The following is a 9,569-nucleotide window of genomic DNA, read 5'->3' as shown; positions in this document are numbered from 1 at the left end:
CATAACATTGCTGGAAGGGGCGACTCCTTCCTCCCCCTTCCCTCCGCCTTTTTTCTTTTCCGTTCCCCTCGCCCTCCCTTCCCCACCCCCGATGACCAGATACTGAGGAGGCAGCTGCAGTGGCAAATGCTGAGTTCTTGGTGAAGGTTTTTCATTTCTCCCATCCCCTTCCCTCCCCACCCCATCCATTAATATTATTCTTTTGAAGATTCTTCGTTGTCAAGCTGCAAAAGTGAAGCGTGAGATTGCAGAAGGTGGTGCTTCTTGTTTCAGTGCTTCTTCTGGTGGAGGAGGAAGCAGGGGTGCACCTCAACACTATCTCAAGACTGATGGCAACAGTGAGTTCCTGGGGAAATCCCCAGGGCAAAACGCGCAGAAATGGATTCCTGGAGGAAACACTAGACGAGGTGACAACTCCGTAGCCAACAACTATGCACATGAAAAAGAACGACATGATGCAACCTTCAGGAAAGTAAGAGGCATACTAAGTAAGCTTACTCCTGAGAAGTTTGACAAGCTATGACTTGAGCTCCTCATTGTGGGTGTAGAGTCTAAACTCATCCTTAAAGGGGTCATACTGCTGATGGTGGACAAAGCCCTAGAAGAGCCAAGTATAGCTCACTGTATGCTCAGCTATGTCTGTGACTGACAGAAGATGAACCAAACTTCGATGGCCCAGCAGCAGAGGGTCAACCAGGACAGAAGCAAAGCACAACATTCAGACGCCTCTGAATTTCCAAATTACAAGATGAATTTGAAAACCGAACCAGAAATGTTGATATCTACGATAAGCGTGAAAATCCCCTCCTCCCCGAGGAGGAGGAACAGAGAGCCATTGCTAAGATCAAGATGTTGGGGAACATCAAATTCGTTGGAGAACTTGGAAAGCTTGATCTTATTTATGAATCTATCCTTCCAAAACACTTTTGGAAAAAAAGAAGAGACTCCAGCTCAAAGATATGGGAGAGGATTTGGAGTGCCTCTGTCAGATAATGAGGACAGTGGGACCTAGATTAGATCAGGAAAGAGCCAAGTCCTTAATGGATCAGTACTTTTCCCAAATGTGCTCCTTGATGTTAAGTAAAGAATTGCTGGTGAGGATTCGTTTCCTGCTGCAGCATACCATAAAGTTGAAAGAACACCCCTGGGTTCCTCGCAAGGCTTTTCTTGACAGTGGACCAAAGATGATCAATCAAATCCGTCAAGATGCAGTAAAAGATCTAGGAGTGTTTATTCCTGCTCCTATGGCTCAAGGGATGAGAAGTGACTTCTTTCTGGAGGGACCGTTCATGCCACCCAGGATGACAATGGATAGGGACCCACTTGGAGGACGTGCTGATATGTTTGGACAAATGCCAGGTAGCAGAATTGGTACTGGTCCAGGAGTTATCCAGGATAGATTTTCACCCACTATGGGGCATCATCATTCAAATCAACTCTTCAGTGGCCATGGGGGACACATCATACCTCCCACACAATCACAGTTTGGGGAGATGGGAGGCAAGTTTATGAAAAGCCAGGGGCTAAGCCAGCTCTACCATAACCAGAGTCAGGGAATTTTATCCCAGCTGCAAGGACAGTTGAAGGATATGCCACCTCAGTTTTCTAAGAAAGGACAGCTTAATGCACATGAGATTAGCCTGAGGCCTGCTCAGTCTTTCCTAATGAATAAAAATCAAGTGCCAAAGCTTCAGCCCCAGATGACTATGATTCCTCCTAGTGCACAGCCACCACACACTCAAACACCACCTCTGGGACAGACACCTCAGCTTGGGCTCAAAACTAATCCACCACTTATTCAGGAAAAGCCTGCCAAGACCAGTAAAAAACCACCACCATCAAAGGAAGAACTGCTTAAACTAACCAAAACTGTTGTAAACAAGTATCTGAATAGTGGAAATGCAAACGAAGCTGTCAGTGGTGTAAGAGAAATGAGGGCTCCTAAACACTGTCTCCCTGAGATATTAAGCAAAGTAATCATCCTGTCACTAGATAGAAGTGATGAAGATAAAGAAAAAGCAAGTTCTTTGATCAGTTTACTCAAACAGGAAGGGATGGCCACAAGTGACAACTTCATGCAGGCTTTCCTGGATGTACTGGACCAGTGCCCCAAACTGGAGATTGATATCCCCTTGGTGAAATCATATTTAGCACAGTTTGCAGCTCATGCTATCGTTTCCGGAGCTGGTGAGCATTTCAGAACTAGCTCAACCACTGGAAAGTGGCACCCATTTCCCTCTCTTCTTACTTTGTCTTCAGCAATTAGCTAAATTATAAGATCGAGAGTGGTTAACAGAGCTTTTCCAACAAAGCAAGGTTAATATGCAGAAAATGCTCCCAGAAATTGATCGGAATAAGGACCACATGTTGGAGATCTTGGGAGGAAATGGACTGAGTTTCTTATTCCCACTCCTCAAATTGGAGAAGGCACTGTTAAAGCAAATAAAGTTGGATCATCCCCTCAAACCATGTATAAGTGGATTAAAGATAACATCTCTCCCAAACTTCATGTAGGTAAAGGATTTGTGAACATCTTAATGACTAGCTTCTTACAGTACGTTTCTAGTGAAGTAAACCCACCCAGTGATGAAAGAGATTCTTCCTCTGCTCCTTCCAAAGAACAGTTAGAGCAGGAAAAACAACTGCTTCTTTCCTTCAAGCCAGTAATGCAGAAATTCCTTCATGATCACGTTGATCTACAAGTCAGTGCCCTCTGTGCTCTTCAGGTGCACTGCTACAATAGCAGCTTCCCGAAAGGCATGTTACTCTGCTTTTTTGTTCACTTCTATGACATGGAAATTATTGAAGAAGGTTTCTTGGCTTGGAAAGAAGATATAACCCAAGAGTTCACAGGGAAAGACAAGGCTTTGTTCCAGGTGAATCAGTGACTAACCTGGCTAGAAACTGCTGAAGAAGAAGAATCAGAGGAAGAAGCTGACTAAAAGAATCAGCCAAAGCCTTAAATTGTGCAAAACATACCGTTGCTATGAAGTAACTGCATTTGACCTAACCACTGCGAAAATTCATTCTGCTGTAACGTTTGCACAATATTTAAAGCAGAAGCGTGTCAGTTAGGATTTCCTTCTGCATAAGGTTTTTTTTGCAGTGTAATGTCTTAATCATAGTCTACCATCAAATATTTTAGGAGTATCTTTAATGTTTAGATAGTATATTAGGAGCATGCAATAATTACATCATAAGTTCTCAAGCAGAGGCAGTCTATTGCAAGGACCTTCTTTGCTGCCAGTTATCATAGGTTGTTTTAAGTTAGAAAACTGAATAGCAACACTGAATACTGTAGAAATGCACTTTGCTTAGTAATACTTGAGTTGTTGCAATATTTACTTATCCATTTGGTTGTTACAGAAAAATTCTTAACTGTAATTGATGGTTGCTGCCGTAATAGTATATTGCCAGTATTTCTACCTCTAGTAATGGGTTTTATGTGCTAGATTTTAATATCCTTGAGCCTGGGCAAGTGCACAAGTCTTTTTTAATAAACATGGTTTACTTGCACAAAACTGATAAGTTTTGAGAGATTGTAAGTGTCCTTGAAGTGGTCTTTGTGGGTTTGAAACTAATGGTGAGAATTTGAATTGGTCCCTTGTATTATAGTATTGAAATTAAGTCTATTTAATTTATCAAGTCATGTTCGTGCCCTGATTTTATATACTTGTATCTATCAATAAACATTGTGATACTTGAAAAAAAAACATTGATGGAAGGGGAAATACTAAACTCTAGAAGTTATGGTCTACAGATGAGCAATATTACCACCTAGACACATTCACCAAGCAGTCTCATGTGGGCCTTAATTAAAGCTTAATTATGCATTTCTTCTAGTAATTATATGTGCAGGCTGCTGTTAAATGAAGAATACTCTTTATTTTCCTGGACCTCTTAAGAGTATTGCAATCCAAGGTTGGGACTACAAATTAATACTAAGAGGTTTAATTACTAGAGCATATTCTATGACATTTATATGAAATAATAGACTGAGCATAACAAAATTTTTAAAAGTAGCACTGTCATATGCCAGACACCCTCCTCAATCTACTGTCTGCCTTAATCCTCACAAAATTAGATTTAGTTGTACTGCTATGACTGTTACCAAAAGCCAGACCCTATATAAAACTTACGATGTATTAGCCATTGTTCTAAGTACAGACACACACACACACACACACATACACACACACAAACACACATGAATGTATGAAGTTGTTTAATTCTTATAATCACTCTATGAGATAGGCGTTTTTATCCCTGTTATATAGATGAGGAAATAAAGGGTCAGAGGCACTAAATAATGATTATTCAATAGGTATTAATTAAATGTCTCCTCTTGTTGGATATTATGTAAGCACAGGGGATATAAGGATTAATATGAAAGAAGTGTTCCTGGAGCCTTCAGTCTAGTGAGGAATACAGATTTTAAACTGATAGCACCAAGAGTTATTACTCATTAGCATAGAATTGCTATAATGAACAATTTAATAAGAGAGTATATGATATAGAGGTAAAATCTGATCTCCAGAAAGGGAAGGTTTTCTCTAAGCCATATAGCAGATTAGAACAGCTTCCCAGGGAAAGGCGGAGGGAGGAGAGTGAAGACAGTAAGGGTTTGAACTGCACTGTCCAATGCAGGACATGAAAAAACGGCTAGTGTAAATTCAGGTGTGCTGTAAGTCCAGTATACACAAAAATTTCTACATGTTATTATAAAAATAAAAAGAAAATAAAATACCTTGTTCATACCTCCACTTTTATATAGACTACTTCTCAAGTGTTAATGTTTTGGATATATTGGGTTAAATAAAAAATTACTATCAAAATTAACTTCACCTGTCTAATTTACTTTTTTAGTGTGGCTACTAGAAAATTTGTAATTACACATAAGACTTGCTTTGTGGTTCATACTATGTATCTATTGGGCAGGATGACGTAGGGTTTCAGACCAAAACAAATGCCAGTAGCTTGGAGGACTCACTGGTCAGAAGCAGCCCTGTGAGGCTGCAGTGGGTTAACTATGATGTGGCAGGAGCTGAGGCTGGAGATAGAGGCAGGTTAAGGGCACACACCTAGGACTTGGTGTCAGACACTAGGGTATTCTTGCTTCTTCATTCAACCAACAACCAGGGTTCTCATCACTCCGAAAGCTCTGGGATGCACAGATCCATGTTCCTGGAGTTTACATTCGTCAAATGAACTGCTCGGAAAGAATGTACCAAAAACTGAAAATGAGAAAAATGATTCATCTCTGCCAATTCCCTGAATGAGCAAGATTTTTGGCCCAGGATGTGGCACTGGGAAAATAATATAGTTTACTTTCTTACTGGTTACCCTACCCTCTCTCTTCTTTTTTCTACCCTTCCTCTGTGGTTAACCATGTTTTCTTTTTTCCTGTTTTTCTTTTTTTTTTTTTCCTAGTGGCAATCTCCCATTAAGAAGATCCCTGGAGGTCGGTCCACTCTCATACCTCTTGTGCTAAACCCTACCACTTTCTGAAGGAGCTAATCCTATCTCAGTGCAATGTATATATTGTTCTAGGGCTTATTACATTCTTCTTTTAGTTTTAATTGTTTTTTCCCCCACCTGGGATAAAGCAAGGTAATTTACTGAAGCAGAGGTGATACTAAATGACTGTTACAGTTACTGCCATAACTAACTGAATAAATAAAAAGAGAGAGAAAAGGAAACACCAAAGAAATATAAGAAATACAATCAAAATTTGTTGTAACATGTATAATATTGGTCATCTTGTATTTATAAGCACCAAAATCTATTTTAAAAGAGAGTGTGTGCACATGGCATGTGCATGCATGTGCGTCTGTCTGTATGAGACCCTCGTCGTGTGTGTGTGTGTCTGTCTGTGTAAGACAATCATATAGACCAGAGTTGAGATGTCAGTGTGGACAGCTGTACTTTTCTCTCTCATTCACAATAACTAAAGTGTGTTTGTTGTATTTTAAAGAAAATTTCTGTTGGAATCCCCCTCTCTGAGTACATGGTAGCTAAAGTGACCTGTGTCATTTTTACTGATATGTGTCTACTATTTTAATGGAAGCCTAGTTAAAGATTAACTAGCTAATCTTTATGATGATAGAATGTATTTGCTTTGAATTTTCATAAGATTTATTGCGGGGCTTCCTATTGCTCTCCTACAAGAGATTTGGATGGTCCTTTCACCCACCCTCTCTCTGCTGTTCTCAGTTTTTTGCTTATTAAAAGAATATTTAATGGCTGTAATTCTACCACATACCCTGAACATGGCCCTGAGACTGTAAAATTCAATCTACCCAGGAAGAAAGTATGTAAACATAAGCTGTAGCTGCCATAGCTATGTTGAAGAAGCATGGATGTGGTTTACAGGTGATAGAAAGTATAATCCATGAAAGAGGTACTGTTTCAGATGATTCTTGACAAAACCTTGCCTTTAAAATGATGGAAAGAAATCCCAGATACAAAAATCAGAACAGCAAAATTTTAGGATAGTGACAAAAAGTCACATTCCAGAAAGCACAAGTAGTTTGGGGTAGCTGGAATGTAGGCTATAAGGACATTAGCATATTGGAAATAAAGTTGGAGAAATGGGCAGAGGTTCAGTTTATGTCATGTTAAATAATTTAGGCTTTATCCTGTAGACAGAAAGACGCTAAAGACATTTTTCAACAAAATGGTATGTAAGTAGCTTTGTGTTTGAGAAAGAACATCCTTGCAGTAATATAGAGGTTACTTCCTATGTGTGCTACCTTCTTCATTTATATTTAAAAATTCTGAAAGAATGAGACCTCCTGTTTCAATTTCTTTCTTCCCAAGGAACTCAGTGTAGTCCTCAGCAAATAATAGGAACTTATGCATCTTTATTGAAAAGAAGTGAATATTATTGGAGCATGTTTCTTTAAATAGAACATGAGCTTTGGCACAACACAAACCTAAGTTAACAGCCTAATTCAACTTCTTACTAGTTGTGTATCATTATTGAGCCTTAGTTTCTTCATCTGTCAGAATGGGAATGAAAATATCAAGCACAAATATTACTGAGAAATTTGCTTGGTGCATAGACATTCCTCAGTCAGATTTTGTGTTTATACCTTGGTGTATACGACGACTGTCGTGGATTCTTAAATTATTCCTCTCCCAGAGTGTATCTTCAAAACAAACTGAATGAAATGCTGTTAGAGTAGATCGCCATAAAAACAAAACAACCAACTACTACTGAAAAGAATTTATTTTAAACTTTATTAGTACAATATGTCAGCTACAGAAAAGAAAGAGAAGATTTTAGTGAAACCACTTTAAATTCTAAACAACGCATACCAAAAGTTTAGAGCAAGAATCAAAGCCTAGCTACACATTGGGTCTTAAGCACATTCTAACTGACCCTGAACAAAAATCCAAATTCTATTCTGCACAGATGGCAGAAAGCAATATTCCTGTGCTGCCCAAAATATGTGTGGGCTGAGAGAAGCACTAGATGACTTATTAAAATTGTTCTGGGACTTCCCTGGTGGCGCAGTGGTTGAGAGTCCGCCTGCCAATGCAGGGGACATGGGTTCGTGCCCCGGTCGGGGAAGATCCCATGTGCTGTGGAGCGGCTGGGCCCATGAGCCATGGCTGCTGAGCCTGCACGTCTGGAGCCTGTGCTCCGCAGCGGGAGAGGCCACAACAGTGAGAGGCCCACATACCGCAAAAAAAAAATTGTTCTTTTAGCATCACCTTTGATGAGGGCTTCAAGACATTTCAAACTAAATGAAAAACTCAGTGACCTGTAGAATGCAAAATGAATATAGGATGCTGTTGCTTTGACGGGATGTATTCCCAATGTGGAATAAGATTTCAAATTGGAGTACTATGTAGGGACAAAAACACCAAAAACTGAAACTGCTAACAAAGTTTATAATCTGAGCTGGGGAGATAAAAGGGTAGAAAGTCTTCCAAATAGTTGAATTTAGCATTGGGTGCAGCCCAGTTTTCATTCCATTCTAAGTTCTTCCTTGGGAATGTACAGTTACTCCTGGGGAAGTCTCCATCAAAATTTTCTCAACACACATTTAGCTCTGGCTAAATCCAGATTTACTGACCCCTGGGACCTAGTTCCTCTGGTTTGCCAATCCAAGTGATGCTTTCTCAACCCTTGTATTGGCTGAATTATTTTAAAAGGTTTAAATGATAGTTTGAAGTTCCTTTTTTTTTTTTTTTAAATTAGCTCACTTTGCCTGTGGACCAGATGGCAGTGAATGCTGCTGCTGTTAATTTAAATAAATGAAAATAAGAGGACAGGCAGATTTTCAAATGTTCTGTGTGAAGCAAAGAACAACATGCATCCCCCAACTTTTTTTCTTTCTTGTCTTTTTCTTTAAAATGTTCAACTTCAATGGAAATTTCAGTCAGCATATCTCTGACTTCTTTATACTTAACACATCAGAATGTTTTTTAAGTGCTAGTTGATGTCAAAGATACATTATGAAGATTTGTGTAGGTAGTTTCCAGCTTTTGGTTTTAGAAAGAGAAAAGTTGCATTTATGTTAAATGAATCTAAAAAGGTTGATTTTGGTGCTACACTTGAACTCCACAAATGATAAGTACCTCCAATCTCAGGAAAATATATTTCTCCATAGACATTGTTATAATATGCAGTTTTATGAGGCATAATATCCTCATGCACACTCTCCTTTGTCATAAAAGTAAGAGGGTAACAAGTGGGTGTTTGAAAAGGGTAAAATTATTGAAACAGTAGAAATGACTCTGGGCATAAAAATAATTGTTGAAAAAATAAGTGTTTAACTTGAATGGTTTTAGCATTTGTGGCAGTTAATGCTTATGTATATCCATGAATTAAGAATCTATACACATTAAGGGTTGGGATGGACAGGAACAGATAGAGACCAGAAAGTTTTGTTTGAAATGCCAGTATTAAGGTCAGTTAATCTCCCTGTAACAGAATATATGTTTAGGTATGTCCAAGTAACAAAGAACCCCCAAATCTCAGTTATTAGCTTTAGTTGTGGGGATTAAAATAAGGGTCCTATTCATTGTGGCAATTCAGGGATCCAGGCTGAAAGACATTTTATCTAAATGTACTTCTACATTAACCACAGCGTTACAAAGGCAATCTGATGAATTGTGGCCTCCCTCTTTAAATTTTCATCCAGGAATGACATATCACTTCATCTCTCATTTCTTAGAAAAAAACAAGTCACATTCCCACACCCAATTTCAAAGAGAATGGGAAAACTCAATCCAACATTTGCCTAGACAGCTAAGAGCCTGAAGTAGTTGGTCAATTCCACTTAGGTCTACTGCTCTAACCAAAGAAGCCAGGAATGCAAGACCCAGAGAGAGTGTGTCACCAAAGTTCTTAGAAGCCACCTAAAATCAAAATTTAGTAAGCTATTTCACATCAAAAAGAACAGGGTTGAAGCCATTAAAGTGAGAGTAAAATATGAAACAGTTGAAACAAAATGGAAGGAGATTGGTGAATTTTGGTGACTGTCTTACATAGAGAGGGATCTTCTTTAACTCTAAAATAGTCCTAACACATTGTATAAAGATTAGTCTGTGTATCT

At 38.9% G+C, this 9,569-nt stretch overlaps 1 pseudogene; it reads left to right on the top strand.

Moving 5' to 3' along the window:
• The first annotated feature begins 652 nt into the window (after positions 1-652).
• LOC132479985 (eukaryotic translation initiation factor 4 gamma 2-like) lies at positions 653-3,027 on the top strand (annotated as a pseudogene).
• The last annotated feature ends 6,542 nt before the right edge of the window (positions 3,028-9,569 follow it).

The sequence above is a fragment of the Mesoplodon densirostris genome, chromosome 19, assembly GCF_025265405.1.
Source record: "Mesoplodon densirostris isolate mMesDen1 chromosome 19, mMesDen1 primary haplotype, whole genome shotgun sequence".
NCBI classification, from domain to species: Eukaryota; Metazoa; Chordata; class Mammalia; order Artiodactyla; family Ziphiidae; genus Mesoplodon; species Mesoplodon densirostris.
Note: the sequence above shows the minus strand (reverse complement) of the source record. Positions and strands in the feature narration are given on the sequence as shown.